This window comes from Ursus arctos, unplaced genomic scaffold, assembly GCF_023065955.2.
Source record: "Ursus arctos isolate Adak ecotype North America unplaced genomic scaffold, UrsArc2.0 scaffold_4, whole genome shotgun sequence".
In the NCBI taxonomy this organism is placed as follows: Eukaryota; Metazoa; Chordata; class Mammalia; order Carnivora; family Ursidae; genus Ursus; species Ursus arctos.
The window spans coordinates 90,882,482-90,898,491 of NW_026623056.1; positions in this window are offsets into that span (position 1 = coordinate 90,882,482).

A 16,010-nucleotide genomic window follows, 5' to 3' on the forward strand; every position below is an offset into this window, starting at 1 on the left:
GCTTTCATGCACTGCATCCCTTGCAGCCCCGCAGAGGAGGAAGCTGGGCAGGCCACTGGGACAGGGCGGCTCCCACGAGGGGAGGGATGCTGAGGCCAGGCCTGGGGACAGTGCCTCCCCCTCCCTCGGGGCCTGCTGCCAGCCAGGGGACCGTGGCCACCATCACAAAGGCGAACGCTGGTTGGCCACTCATGCACGGGCTAAGCACTGGGTGTCCGTTGCCCAAGACCCATTGAAGGAGACGTGGCATCATCTCCGAGTGCTGATGCGGGGAAGCCAGGACTCCAGCGCGCCTCCTCCCGCCCCTCGCCCCCTGCCTTCAGGCCTCCTCGGGGCTCAGAGCCCAGCACCAGACAGGCCAGAACCATCTTTCGCCAGGTTTGGGCCATCTGCCCTGTGGAATCAGAGCAGGGCCGGGTCCAAACCACCGTGTCCACTCCCATTTCAACAGCCTTCCAGGTGTTTCCCAAGCACATGAGGGGGATGAGTCAGCCGCAGAGGACGGTGCCAGGCACAGTGTGGGTGCTCCTTCCTCCCTGGAGGGCTTCCAGGAGGAGGCCCCGCCCCCCCTCCCTCCCTACATGGAGCCTGCCCCCCGGGGCCTCCTGCTGGCCAGTTCAACTGCTAAAAATAGTCCCGCCCTGCAGGCAGAATCAATACCTCACATTTTCCACAGCGGCATCAGCACTGCGGACAATGGAGAGCATTGTGCTGTTCTCGCTCTGCCCCACGCAGCTTCCCGCGGGCAGAGGGAAACTTTCAACACTGGACGGTGGGCGCTGGAACTCAAACGGCGGCTCCCAAAGCAAGGTCGGGCAAGACTATGGTTGCAACCAAGTCCTGGGAGAGGAGCTAACCTAATGCTTTTTTTTTTTTTTAACGCCGTGACATTTAAATGCCTGGGTTTGTTGTTTCTGAGCAAAGCAAGCCAGTGACACTATAGCTACAATAAGGGACTGAATTTGATCCCCAAAGAGGTTCTCCATTTTGCAAGACAAGCTCTGAGCAAGCAAACCTTCTGAGTCCTGAAAATCTGCTGTTTCTCAAAATGGTGATGGACACAGAACTATTTAACAAACTGGAATAGATCATTGGGCGTAATGTGACTTCTCGGTCAAGGAGGTATTTGAAGAGATACTTATTTTCCCCGCACGTGGTGGCTTCATTCCCTGTGTTAGTGCCCTGGGCCTGCTTTCATGAAGCACCGCCAACTGGGGGCTGAAAACAACAAAACGGTATTCTCTCACAGCTCTGGAGACTGCGAATTACCATCCGGGGGTCAGCAGGGTCGTGTTCTCTCTGAAGACTCCAGGGGGGACCCTTCTTTGCCTCCTCCAGCTTATGGTGGTACCAGTAATCCTCTGTGATTGGGACTGGTAGACACCTGGCTCCGGCCTCGTGGCAGTCTCTGCCCGGCGTCCTCGAGTCATCCCCTCTGCTCATGTCTGTTCTAGCCGGATCCCCGCCCCCTGGCCATAAGGATGCCAGTCGTGTTGTCTGAGCACCGCCCTAACAACCTCATTTTAACTCGGTCACCTCGGTAAGGCCCTGTCTCCAAACAGGGTCTCATTCTGAGGTGGGGGTGTCAGGACCCCAGCATATCCTTTGGGGGCACAGAATTCAACCCACCGCATGGCTCACTTGCTCACAGAGCAGCAGGAGGCAGAAAAGGAGGGAGAGATGGGGGACGGCGGCGGGGAGGGAGAAGCAGCCCCCCTGCTCCAGGCGCACCTGCTCCGTTCTGTGGTTTGCACCAACGAAACAAGCCAGGCAGACAGAACATGGCATTGACACGCAAAGCCTGGGCCAGAATCACGACCACCGGAGCCAAAGCGTTGAGCGAGGTAACGGAAGGAGAGCTGACACCTCTGTGTGATTTGTCCAGAAAGCAATTCGGGTGGAAACTCGGTCCAGCCTGAGTCTCCCTGAGTGGGTCAGGTTCTAGGTGGGGGCGCAGGTCACTGACCCTGGGATTCAGTCCACACTGACAGGCTCCCCGGGCACAGCCCAGCCCACAGTGGGCGACCTTCTCCGGGGGTCAAGGTTATAGGTGACGAGTTCCTGACTCTGACCGCGGAGCACGCGGGTCGTTCCACGTTCTACACGAAGCCCCCTGCCGGGACCCAGGGTTCTGAGCTGTCGGCCTGTCTGAGGTTACAAAGCCTGAACCCTAAATTTGGTACCTGGAGAAAGCTTGTGCGAACAAGGCCAGGTGGGCCCCGCATCCTTCCCGCACTCGTGTAAACTCAAAACCCGGGGTTACGCTTCGAACACCTTCTCTTCTGGAAGCCGGAAGGTCCAGGCCCCTGGACACTCGGCCATGTCACAAATGCTGATGTCTGAGCGTCAGCGTGCCACACCAGCCTGACCTCTTCCCGAAGCTGCGCTCCGTGGGGTCACTGCCGCTCCAGCCCTGGGGCGCCCTGCCTCCCGCTGTACTTGTCTGGTCTGTTCTGTTTTCAGCTATCTCCTGGCGCCCCAGGCCTCTGCTCCTTGCAGGCGCCTCACAAGCACCCCACTCCCTCCTCGGAGGGACCTGCAGGCCGGCCAGAGGCAGCTGCCCGTGCCTGGTTGCCCCAAGCAGAGCCTGGGCCGAAGACCCGGGGAAGCCAAGCCGGGAGTGAGGGAGGGGAAACAGGAGTAAAACCGATCCAAGGACAACAGGGGGTGGGTGCTGCGGGTAGGGTCTACCGGGAAGAGGGCCCCTCAGGCCTCAGAAGAGCAGCCTGTCCGTCCATCCCTGTTTCCCATATTCGAGAGGGTTGATTCCCCCATTTCCAGGTGGCACCTGAATGCCAGGTGGGCTCCACGGTGGGGACCCTGAACCCCTCTGCACCCTGACCCTTAGCTTTGCTCTGAGCCCATACCCAGGAAACGGGCACAATGTGGGTGTTTGGACACCATCCCCAGTTGGGCTGAAACTCCCCACCCCGCTGCTCTCACTGGGTCTGAGGAGTGTGCTGGGTCTTCCCTGCCCGCCGTCAGCATCTGCACTGGGCCCTCCTTCCCGCTGTGCCTCGGTGTCCCTCACCACCCTGACCAGCACTGCCCAGGAGAGCAGCTCACCACCGGGCACAGTCAGTGAGGGCCTCTTGGCCGCCTCTCTCCGCGTGTGCCCCACAGCACGCCCTACTCACCGGCGCCCCAGGTGACTTGTCCAAACGGAATATACCCTCCCCGAGGCCACAGAGGACCCCAGGCCTGTGCCCCAGAGTCATGGGCTGACCCCCAACCTTCGATGAGAGGAGCTTCCTACCCAGCTCTCCCGAATGAGCACCCACGTGGTCAGTGGTAACGAAAAACACGCACTCGTCGTGCACCTACTATGTGTCCAAGACGCTTCACCCAGAATCTCCCTTATGCACCCAGAATCCCTGCAAGGTAGACATTTGCTAACCCCATTTTCAGAGGAAGACACTGGGGCTCAGAGGGGTTGGCGTCTCACCAAAGCCCACGGAGCCCGGGCAGGCAGGCAGGGCCCTCCTTTCCCTCACAGCACCAGACGGAGCTTGGAGCCGGTCTACACGCCCTGTCAACGCCCTGCCAGGACCTGCAGAGGGAACGTTCCGGAAGAACGCCTGTGTGCGTGCACACGTGTGCGTGTGTGTGTGCGTATGTGCGTGCTCTGGGTGTACACACACCTGTATGCTCTACATGTGTGCATTTGTGCGTGTGCGTGCGTACGTGTGTGCGCGTTGTGTGCACATGTGCATGTGTGCTCTGTGTGTGTGCTGTGCGTCTGTGCACGTGTACATGTGTGCGTTCTGTGTGTGTGCATGTGTGTGCGCTCTGTGTGTGCATGTGTGTTCTGCATCTGTGCACGTGTACATGTGTGCGTTCTGTGTGTGTGCATGTGTGTGTGCTCTATGTGTGTGCATGTGTGTTCTGCATCTGTGCACGTGTACATGTGTGCGTTCTGTGTGTGTGCATGTGTGTTCTGCATCTGTGCACGTGTACATGTGTGCGTTCTGTGTGTGTGCATGTGTGTTCTGCATCTGTGCACGTGTACATATGTGCGTTCTGTGTGTGTGCATGTGTGTTCTGCATCTGTGCACGTGTACATGTGTGCGTTCTGTGTGTGCATGTGTGTTCTGCATCTGTGCACGTGTGCATGTGTGCGTTCTGTATGTGTGCGCATGTGCATGTGTGTGTGCTCTGTGTGTGTGCCCCTGGGGGCGCTGATCCCTGGGCTGCCTCTTCACCTAGGGTGGCCAGATTCATGGGGGGAAAAGGATGTCCTGCTAAACTTGAACTTGAGTTTCAGATAAACAAATGTTGAATGGGATGTACTTACACTAAAATACTACTTGCTGTTTATCTAGAATTCACATCTACCTAGATGTTCTCAGTTTATCTGGCAATCTTAGCACCGCTGCTTACGCTGCTGGCTCTTCTGCCATCAGACAGCCGGGCCCCGCGTGAAACACATCACGTGTTAAACATGTAGAGAGGCTTCCGATTTCCTAGTGGGGACCCCAGACAGAAACACGCGAATGTTAAGAGCGCTTATCTCCAGTTAGTGGGCTTACAGGTCATTTTCCTTTCCTTGTTTATACTTTTCTGTAGTTTCTTTTTCCAACCAACGTCCTCTTCATAGAAAATATTTCAATAGTTGCAGTAACAATTGCTCCCTCCTCCTTGGCCCCGGAGTCCCAAAGGGCAGCTTCTGTGGGCTCGGGGGCAGGGAGGGGTGGACTTTGGCAGCTGTGGGTCCCAGGGCCACGTGAATAATTAACCCTCGTGTGGGGCCTCGGGGGCCTGAGGCGTACCTGGCACCCAGAGAGATCAGAGATGAGGCTCTGTTGGCAGCTGCTCCGGGGTCCTGCTCCGGCCTCCGGGCTTCCGGGCTCGTGCAGAGCCTGGGTGTGGGACCGGTCTGTCGGGGGAGGGAGCCACGGAACCCCCCCACCCCCCATCCCCCACCCGGTTCCGTCTGAGTGCATCTTTCCAAGGCCACCTCATAGGGAGCTCGCAGCCGCGGGGCGGTCAGGGCCACCCAGGACAGATGCAAACCTGGCACCTGCCTGTGTCCATGGCCAGAGGCTCCCCAGCCACTCAGGCATCCCCTCCAGGACCCTCCACAGGGAGGGCTCCAGCCCAGCTTCTCAAGGTCCTGAACCCCTCCCACCCGGAGCTGGTGGGGACCCCCTGCTGGGAATGGGTGACAGTTGTGACTGCCTAGTGAGACACTGACTGAGCGATACTCGAGGGGAAAAAACTGGACATAAATACACTAAATTGTCAACAGCCCATATCTCTGGCTCCTGGGCTTAGAGGCCGTTTTTAGTCTCTTGTTTATAATTTTCTAATTTTTTTTTTCAGCCGACATCTATGTTTCCCTGCCCCTCCCCTTCCTGCCCCACAGTGACCGCCCCCCTCGGAGCAGACAGATGATTCTGTCCCCTCTGCTGAGGTTCCTGGTCTGGGGGTGGTGTCTAAGAGATGGGGGAGTGGAGAGAGGGTCGGGGTGCCCCTGATAGAGGAAGAAACGGGGGGGGGGGGAGAAGGAGGGGGGAAGAAGGGAGGGGATGGGGAGAGGGTACGTGTGAGGGAGAGAGTGAATATGTGGGTGTGTGCACATGTGTGTGAGTCTGTGCATATGGTGGAGGGGGACACAGGGTGTTCACTGCGGAGACTGGAAGCTTCAGGAAGCCTCCGACCCTGCTTCTGTTTCTTTAAAGTGCTTGAATGTCCAGCAGAGGCTCTGTGACTAGCTGGCCCATGAGCAGGAAGGGGAGGGTGCTGAGGGCTTCTCACAAGGTAGCAAAGAGCTATGAGAAGAGAAGCCCCTTTGCCGCCAGCTCCTCCTTCCTGCATTGGATGTTGCCCTGGAGGATATGATGCCTGGAGCCCTTGCAGCCATCTTGCCACTGTGGGGAGAGCCAAGAAATTCTCACTGACTCAATGCCCTCCTTCCACACTATCCGAGACAATTTAAACTCTTGCTTCAGCCTCTGAGAAGAATTCTATTATTTACAGCCCAAAGCAACCTAACCACGACACTGACCAGAGCCATTCTGCCCACAGGCAAAGCTGGGAGACTGCTCTTTGCACTTGGTCGTTCTGGGCGGAATGGGGCTGAGACCTGGCCTGACGCCTTTGTACCAGGGAGGTAGAAATGAAAACTTTGCTCCTGGAGATTTCCTCCCGTCCCAGTCCTGCCAGCCACAACCTGCTGTTGGGGAGATGCTTCCTGGTTGCCGTGGAGACCAGGACACCTGCAGTGGAGACAGAGCTTTCGGTGGGGTTCAAGGTTCAGTCCTGGGGGCCAGGAGTGGGGAAACAGATTCCCCTGACCTCTTCAGTGGCCTGATTATCACTCACACTCAGCAGTCTAGGCACTCATTCTTTCCCTCAGGGCCACCTTCCTGGTCCACACCGGGACTTTTTCTCCTTGTTCACTGGCTCCTGAGTGCACCTCGGCAGGGCAGCCTCCAGGCAAAGTGGCCGGGTGCCCCTGGGGGCAGAGGCAGGGTGCTGGCTCAGCACCCCAAGACGTGCAGGGTGGGGCTCAGGGGGAAGCCTGCACCCAGTCTTACCCCCCCATACCCCTGCAACAGAACCAAGGCAGCAGGGCTGGTGGAGCTCAGGTTCTGTTTCAGGCCCTCCCCCTGCCCGCCAGCCTCCGGGCAATGCAGCAGGTGCGCACCCCTTACCAGCCCCTCTTACCAGCCAGCACCCCGCTGCTCCGGAAACAGAAGCAGCTCCTGGTTCCCGGCCTGGACAGACAGGGGAGCCCACACCTGGCCTTGTCTGATCACGTCTTCTTTCCTTTAACACGAATTTCTCGAGGCTCTTCCGAGTACAATTTCTCTGCTCCCGGGTGGACAGAAGAACATCCCCCCCGCTCCCACCCCCAGCCCCCGGACGGGGGATGACAATTTCCAAATCCCCAGAGCCTCTGCGGGGTATCCTATATCGCAACCGGGGCTCTGCGGATGAGGATATTGAGCCTGGGAGATGGTCCCCGATCATCCAGGTGTCGTCATGGGGTCTTCACCAGAGGGATGAGACAGAGCCAGAGCCAGCTCCAGTGATGGGATTGCTGGCTGGGAGCACGCAGGAGGGGCCTCGAGCTCAGGAATGGGGCCGACATAGAGGCTGGAAGAGGCAGGGAAAGGGCCTGCTCTGGACCTCCAGGAGGAACCAGACCCACTGACGCCCTGATCTTAGCCCAGTGAGACCCAGTTCAGACCGACCTCCAGAAGCGGAAGGTGGTAGATGGATGCGTGTGACGTCTGAGAGAACGTGATCCCGCAGCCGGTTCTTTTCCCTCTGGCTCTCCCTCCTCCCCTCTCATCGCCCTGCCCTCCTCCCAGCCACCCTTTCCTCCTTGCCGCTTCGGGCTCCCAGACTCACAGTCCTGCTCTGAACATGGACGCTCCAGTTACGACCTGGAGGGAGCCCCACAAGCCCCTGCTACAAATCCCCAAATACAGCTGGATTTCTAACGGGGGTGCGGAAGCCGAGAAAGGCAACTGGCTGTAGGCTGAGGCCCCCATTTCCCACAAGCGCACCAGTAAGGGCCCTAAGGTCTGCCTTCAAGGCCTAGGGCAGGAAACCAGGCTCCACCCATGTCTGGAGAGGAGGCCTGCGCCCCTCTGGTGAGCCCTTCCCCTCCGGCAGCCCTTCAAGTCTTCCAGACCCTGAAAGCCACCTGTGCTCTGCAAACTCCCGGCGGCTGGGGAATCCCTCTGCGGACATTCGTCCTCCCCCAGTCCGCAGGCTGAGTCCAAGATCAAGGTGTGCTAGGACCACTCCTAGGAGCGTGGTCAGGACTCCAATTCCTTTTTATGGCCAAATAATACTCCATTGTGTGGGGAGACCGCACTGCATGTATCCGTTTGCCAGTTCATGGGCATTCGGACTGTTCCCACCTCTTGCCTGTTACGAATCAAGTGCTGCTCCAGACGTTCCCGCACAGGTGCTGTGTGGACCTCGATTTTCATTTCTCTTGGGTGTGCGCCCAGGGGCGGAGCTCTGGGGTCACGTGTGGAGCAGTATTGACTTGTCTCCAGAACCGCCCTGTGCTTTTCCAAAGCAGTGGCCCCGTTCCCTGCCCCCAGCAGTGTCTGAGCCCCCCGTCCTCATCCCTGCTGGTGTTCCAGCCCCTCTGATGGGGAAACAGTGATACCTCCTTGTGGTTTTGACCTGCGTCTCCCTTACAACTAACGACATTCAGCATCTCCTCGCGTGCTTATTGGCCATCTTTATAACTACTCTGGAGAAAGCGGCAATGATTTTGAAAATGATCAGGTGGTCCTGGAGGCAGCAGGGTGTGGGGCAACCGCCAGGGCTTTGGAGGCTGGACTCCTGGGTTTGAAGGGATCCTCTGAGCTGGCTGTGTGGTCTGGAGTCAAACACGTCCCTCTCTGAGCTTCCTGGCACATACACCAGAACAACACTAGGCTCCCGGGACGTGGATAGGTGAGAGAGGATGTAGGTCCAGAACCTGGCGCTAGATAAATAGGTATTTATGATTATGAAGCCAACGAGGGCTAGGAGAGCTGATGCTGGGTATGTTTGTGTCCTGAGTTTTCAGCAACTGCTCGATTTGCTCTCGAAAGATGCCGAGATCAGACCAGCTCAGGCCAGCAGCTCAGGATGGCACCTGCTCCCCCGCACGCAGCTCTACAGCCCAGCGTGGCCCCTTCCCCGGGCAGGCGGGGCGCAGTTTGGCATCAGCCTGGCTAGGCTGTCGTCTGCCAGCTCTGGAGGAGAATGGACCTCCAAGCTCACCCAGACCCTGGGGTTGCAGGACTGAGGTCCCGTGTCCTTGCTGGCCGTGCTGAGGGCCACTCTCGGCTGCTGGCAGCCACCCACATTCCGTGCCCCCCGGTGCCCCATCTTCATGGCCAGCAGTGGGAACGCCCCCCTTGTGTCGATCCGTCTCACACTTCAGATCTCTGACTTCTCTTCTTCTGACCGCTGGGCCCAGACCCAGAGGGCTGAGGTGATTCCGCAGGCTGCCTGGGTCATCTCCTCATCGTAGGGTCTGCTGATTTGGGAGCTTCATGACACCTGCAAAGCCCCTCACAGCAGCACCGAGGCTACTCTGTGGTCGGCAGAGCTGGGGAAGGAGTGTGTGCACCAGGGGCCGGAAGCCACAGGGGCCAACTCAGAATTCTGCCTGGCACGCCTTCTGCTCAGCCTCGGCCCGCGGATCAGTCCGGGAATGTGCAGAGGGCTAGGCACGTGTAAGAGGGTAGAGAAGTAACTGTTACTCCTGCCTGTGCTCCACGTCCCATGTAGACAAGACACCAAGCAGGGTAAAGAGTCAATTCCAAATAAATCTGGTTTGGCCTCGAGTTCCAGAGGGTGAGAATTTCAGGAAGCACAAAACACACACCCACATGTGCGCACACGCACACACACTGTCCTTCCTTCCCACTTCTCAATGAATGTGAGAGTTTATTATCCGAACACCTACTCAGAGCAATCCGCATGGAAGTCCCTTGCCCCAGCTTCTGCCCAGCACCTGCCCCAAGTCCACCCCCTTCTCCTCCTCGCCACCCCCAAGTCCCTGGCACTTAGTACATCCCTCTGCCAGAAAGAAGAAGACTTGTCTCCTGATAGGGGCTCCCCCTTTATGGGATTCTCTGGTGCTTTGGGGGACAGGTGTCCAGGAAGCCGCCCTCGCTGGTTCCTTCAATGCACACACATGGGAAAGTACGATCAGGTGACCAAGTGTATCCTCCTACAGGGTCCAAGGTGGGGACATGACACACCTGGGTGTGGGGTGGGGAGGCTTCCTGAAGAAAGTGGCCGTGCCGGTCCAGGAGGAAGGCAGGCGGGGCTGCGGGCAGGGCAGGATGGGCCAGGAGGAGGGGACGGGTGCGGGAGCCAGGCTGCTGGACCTCAGGGGCTGGGATGGAGGTCTGGGACTTAACCAGCGGTGGGGCTGGGGACAGGTTAGAGGAGAGGGGGCTTTCATGGGGCAAAGAGGCTGATGAAGGACTTGCAGGGGAACTCAGGCCTGGGAGTGAGAGTTCAGTGTCCTTAGTTAGTTCCCTGTGGGGGGACAGGCCCAGAGGGGTGAGACGGAAGGACGTCTGGAGCCCTTGAGCCTCTCAGGGGGACCAACTTGGCTGTGTCCCGACTTAACCTCAGGAGCCGATTCATGCTGACAGGAAGGAAGAGACCAAAGTTCCTGCAGGGCCCGAAGCAGACACCCTTGACCAGCAGCTAACCGGAGCTGAGCGCTCGCTGCAGGCCGATGTCCTTCATACTTTGCCCCCGGAACCCGTGGAATCCTGCTGACACCCTCTTGTGGTCTGCCCCATCCTGACCCATTCCTGGCCTCTCTCAGCCCATCAGCCATGTGGCCAGACTTGGCCCTATTGTCCCTGCCCCAGTGCTCCCAGTGCCCACCGCAGGGCTGGCAGCCTTTGCACACTGGGGCCACGTCTCCTTGTACCCCATCACATGGACAGCACCCCCAAAGCCCTCGGCCCGTGGTGGCCAAAGACAGCAACAAACCACTAAGGGACTTACTTTTTTTAAAGATTTTATTTATTTATTTATTTGAGAGAGAGGGAGAGAGAGCACACACACACGAGTGGGGGAGGCGCAGGGGGAGAGGAAGAAGTAGGCTCCCCGCTGAGCCCGACATGGGACCGGATCCCAGGACTCTGGGATCATGACCTGAGCCGAAGGCAGACGGACGCTTCGCCAACTGGGCCACCCGGGGAACCCGGGACTTCACATTGTGAAGAGAACCCTGACCAGCTCGTTTTATGCCGCAAATAACAAAGAATGTGTTCCATGTCCTGTAGGTAATGTAACCCCTTCGTTAACAGAGTTACGGTATGTGTGGGTTACGGCAAAGCCTATAGAATAAACTTACTCGGGAGAAACCCAAATTCTGGAGCATTTAAAAACAGTCTTCTACTTTTCAAATAACCAAGCATTGTTGGGAACGTGTTATATAAGTAAGATTGCCAGATACAATACAAGGCAACCAGTTAAATGTGGATTTTAGATTTAAAAATTTTAGCATAAACATTCATAAATAATAAAGTACGAGTATAAATTACAAATATTCACAAACTATTTATAAATCTTTATAAGTCCCATGTAAATATTTGAGATATACTTATGCTTAAAATTATGAATAATTTCTAGTTCAAATTTCAAATAAAATGTTAGTAAAAATGAGAGTTTTAAGTTTTAATAAAAATTAATGAACTGTATTATGCATAACTTTTTAATATTGTCTAATGCAATATTTGGGACATATGTTAAAAAATGATTCATCGTTTATCACAAGTTCAGATGTAACGGCACCTGTATTCTTGCTCGCCCCGGGTTTTTATTTGCTAAGCTGCAAGGAGCTTTAACAAGCCCGCGATGCTTGGGGCTGGGCCTGCCCTCTGTAAGGACCGGGTGTGTCTGGCCACCTGCGGCTCGCACGTCCCCACAGGGCGAACAAGACAAACCAGTGTCCACACGCGGGACAACGCCATCCGAGAGGGGTGGGTGGCAGGTGGACCCTGGGCTCTGGCCCTGCCTCTCCCTGGCCTCAGTCTTATGACCTCTAAAGTGGAGGCACCAGGTCCCTCCCAGGTAGCACCCCACACTCCTGTCCGCATTTCTCACATGCAGATCAGTCGGGTGCTATTCCAAAGGGAGAAGGGTCTGAGGTGAAGCCGTGCACCCCGGATGTGACGAACCTTGATGTTGGGCAGACCCCAGCGATCCTGTCCCTTTGGGGCACTTCCTTCTGTGAACGAACGGCTAGCATCCCGGCCGTGGATCACAGCCGGTCTGAATCTGTCTTCCAACCCAGCACCCTTCCTTGTGATGCATGCTGGTCTCCTTTCCGGAAGGTTCCGGAGTTCAGAATTGCTTTTCTCAGTTTCCCTAAAAGCCCGCCTTGAACTGGTCAAGTCAGAGGCATCGTGGAGGACGTGGGTCTCACAGCCAGTGCCGCCTGTGGTCTGTCTGTCCAGGTCTCACGCCCCTGTGGGCCTCCCTCCCCACCTCCCTGTCTCCATGCCACACAGAGGCCAACTGCTCCACGGGCGGGCAGGCCTGGGCCTCCCCAGAGAAACCGCTCTCTTCCCCAGGCACTGAAGGGCACTGGCCTGAGAGCAGAGCTGGGAGCCAGGCAGACCCGCTGTGATGACCCCATAACACCAATCCCTTAGCAGGTGTGGAATGAAATGGCCCTGCAGGTGGTCTGAGCCCTTTGCTTCACCCTTCAGGCTTCACCTGAAACCCTTTGCTTCACCCTCCTTCCCTTCCCCTCCATCCCTCCCCCTCCCTTCCTCCTCCCCCCTCTCTCCTTCCCTCCCTCTCCCTCCCTCTCCCTTCCCCTCCCCCCTCTCTCCTTCCCTCCTCCTCCTTTTCCCCTTCCCCGACCCCTCCCCTACTCTTTCCTCCCTCTCCCCTCCCTCCCTCCCTCGCTTCTTCTCCTCCTTTCTCGTTTTCTTCTTTCTTTCCTTCCCAAAGTAGCCACCACAAGAACGAGGCGGAGGGAGTACCACAGCACAGAGAAGTGCTGACAGAGTGCCACTAATCTAAGGGAAGGGGGCTCCTTCTGCCTGGACACTCCTTGGAGGGAACCCAGGTGGCCTGAGGGGCAGGCAGCCTTGCTTTGTTTGTGGAGGGCGCCCCAAGAGGGAATTGCAAGAGCAAAGTGGGGCGAGGCAGGGAGAAAGATACCCCCTCGGGACTGTGCCCCCTCCCTGGCGACTGGAGGCTGGAGGCTGGAAGGCCAGCTGGGCTGGAGCGCGGGCCCTGAGCCTGCTGAGGTCTCCCTCACCCGCTGGAGGACGTGACGCTCCCCGGTGGTGTCCCAGGAACCGCTCTAGATGGCGGGCTGAGGCCCGGCAGAAAGCAGAGGGCAAGTTCTAGAAGAAGTTAAGCGTCAGAGAGGCTGAGGGAGACTGCAGCAGTCCTAGCCTGGGCAGCTGGAGGACACGGGCACCAGCAGCAGACGTGGGGAAAGAAAAGGCAGGTGTGGGGAGCAAAGAAGCAGGAGAGATGAACCCTCACAGTTGGCAGCCCTTGAGGGGTCCTGAGTGCCAGGCACTGTGGGCACCCGGGAGTCAGCCCAGGTCTCCCCGACACCCAGACCTCATGCCCTTGACCACCGTTCTCTCCGTGTGTGAGCAGCCAAGGCCGAGGCTCCCCCGCCACACCCAGTCCCTGAAGCACACTCAGGCTCCTCGGTGGGGACGGACAGGATGCCCTCCCCCTCCTCGTTTGCCGGGAGTGGTGGCATCGGCTTCAGTTTAAGGCACAAGGTCAGGGCAAGCTGGCCCCTGGCTGTGATGCTGGACTCCGGCAAGCCCTCGGAAGATTCCCTCCAAGGGGAGGTGGGCCCCAAGGCAGCCCTTCCCTGGGTGGACAGTGCAGAGAGGTTGGCCGTGGGGACAGTGGGAGGCCACTGGAAGGTTGAGGCCGGCCCGCCCCAGGAAGGCCTTGCTGGGCAGGTCGAGGTGCCAGCTTCCTGTGGCAGGTCCCAACAGGCCACCACAGCTTTGATAAACAAGGGAAAAATGTGCCCAGATAACTAGAAGCAGTTCTGTGACTTGCATCCCCAGCCACCATGTGGTTATCGGTGCTCACCCCTCTCCCCAACGCTCCTCTCCGGATGGAGAGCGTGGCCCAGCACCAAGTGGGGCCGCCAGGCCACCCCATGTCCCTGGGGAAACTGGTGCCCTTGGTCCCCTGAGTTCACCTGGATGCCAAGAGAGGACAGTGACACCCATCTAGTGGGGGGGGGGGGCCAGTAGGAGCCTGGGTTGAATATTTAGCAATCCCGGGCCACCCTCAGCACCCAGGGCTGCTCGTAAAGGACAAGGGAATGTGACTGTTAATTTTATGTGTCAATTTAGCTGGGCCAGAGTGCCCAAACATTGGGATGTTACTATGAGGGTGCTTTAGGACGAGATTAACATTTAAACTGGTGGACTTTGAGTCAAGCAGATGGCCCACCATAATGTGGGTGGGCCTCATCCAATCAGTTGAAGGACTTAATAGAACCAAAAACTGACTTCCCCTGAAGCAGAGGGCATGTTGCCAGCAGATGACCTTCAGACCTGAACTGTGACATTGGCTCTTCCTTGGGTCTCCAGCCTGCTGGCTCACCCTGCAGCTTTGGGACATGCCAGCCGCTGTAATTGTGTGAGCTGATTCCTTAAAATAAACTTCTTCATATTTATACATCCATCTCCTCTTGTCACGTTTCTCTGGAAAGCCCTCGAACAGGGAGTATGAGCCAGCTGAGCCGCTCCTTCCCCCACGACCAGGAAGAAGGCCAAGCCCTTGGCAGCGTTGGTGACAAGCATCGGACACCCAGCTCCCCAGGCTTGGCCAGCAATGACAGAAGCCTCTGAAAGGGTCAGATCGGGCCAAATAACCTGGAAGACCCCTCCCCCGCAAATATGCCCGCCCCGCCTCTCCACCCTCACCAGCTCCACGGCCGGAGTATGGTGACTGTGACTGTCACCGATCGCCAAGCCCCTTGGAGAGTTGTGCCATGTCCTCTGCCTTCTTGGGAGTGTTTTTGTTTTGCTGTTTTAGAAGCATTCCCCCAAAAGCTGTGGTTTGGGGCCCCCTGCCTGAGCTGTCCCTTTCCCACAAAGACAAATGTCCCATCATGGAGTCCGCCTGGGGAGGAACGCTTGCAGGCAGGGAGGAGACAGCAACAACACAGGGTGGGGACGGGGAGAGCTCACAGCCACCTTGGTGGGAGCCTCTCTCTCCAGCCCAGAGGCCCCAAGGACTTATGGACCTGCTGGGGACAGTCCAGAAAGGGCCTGGAGGCTCACACCTCATTAGCACCTCACTCACGTGCTGGGGCCACAGGAGGGGATGGTGTCCTAAGCCACCACCCAGCTTGCTCCAATAAGGGTCCAGAATTCACTCTGGGGGTGACCCCAGGCTACTCCCCGTGTCTCCACAACGCCCATCTCCCATCAGCATCAGGGTGAGTCCCAGCAGCCCGGGCCTGACACACCCCAGCCTGCTGGCCTCCAAGACCATCACCCTGCGGCCATGCGAAGGTCACTCCCCAGGCTGGGGACCTCTGGGCTTCCTCCCCTCGCTCTCCCGGAGGCCAGCTCTCTCCATCACCCACCGTCCTTCAGAAGGTGAACAGAGGGACAGGGAGGCAGTGGGCTCTTTACGAACAAGAAGAGGAAATGACCCCCAGTCGTTTGGCAGGAGCGTGGTCCTGTGCGATAGATATCCAAGGACAGAGGAGATGCATGCATGAGTGAATGTTTTAGTCTGGCTTCTTCACCCTGCAGAGCTGGGTTCCATGACTTTAACGCACCTATAGAAGCAACTGGGCGAACCACAAAACAGGAAGAAAGTCGATGCAGGAAATGGCAGCACCGGGGCTCCTGGTGAGCCCCTTCACCACCCACCTTGCTCGAGGGCCGGCGAGAGCGGCATGAACCGGGCCCCAGTTCGTGCTCCTTCGGGTTCCGGCTGTCCTGGGACTTGCTTCCGTGGGGGAGCCAACATGCATTTGTTTAAGTTATTGAGGTGACATTCTCACAACATCCAAGTAGCCGTTTCCGGGTGAAAATCGGTGGCAGCACATTCTCAACGTTGTGCGACCACGGCTGTCAGGCTCCCGCACGTCCATCCTTCAGCGCGACCCCCTCGGCCCCTCCAGCCGTTTCTCCTCCTCCCCCCTCCACTGGTGCCTGCCAACCACCTGTCTGTCTCCCAGATCTGCCCTCTCTGGACATTTCACGTACATCGCATCGTGTAATATGTGACCTTTTATCAGGACTCCGCTCTTTCTATAGCTGATAACATGCCAGCGTCTCGGTAGAGCACACTGGTCTCTCCATCCGTCCGCTGGTGGCATTTGGTTATTTCCCCCTTTGGTGCCATGAACACGGCGTGCGTGAACTTACTTGAGCCCCTACTTGCAAGTCTTTTGAGGTACATGCAACCAGTGCTGTTTCACTGTTCATAAAACTTCAGATCTGCTCTGTTTTCAGGCACAACGACTTGACCAAGGGCACCAGGTGAGGACTGGCAGG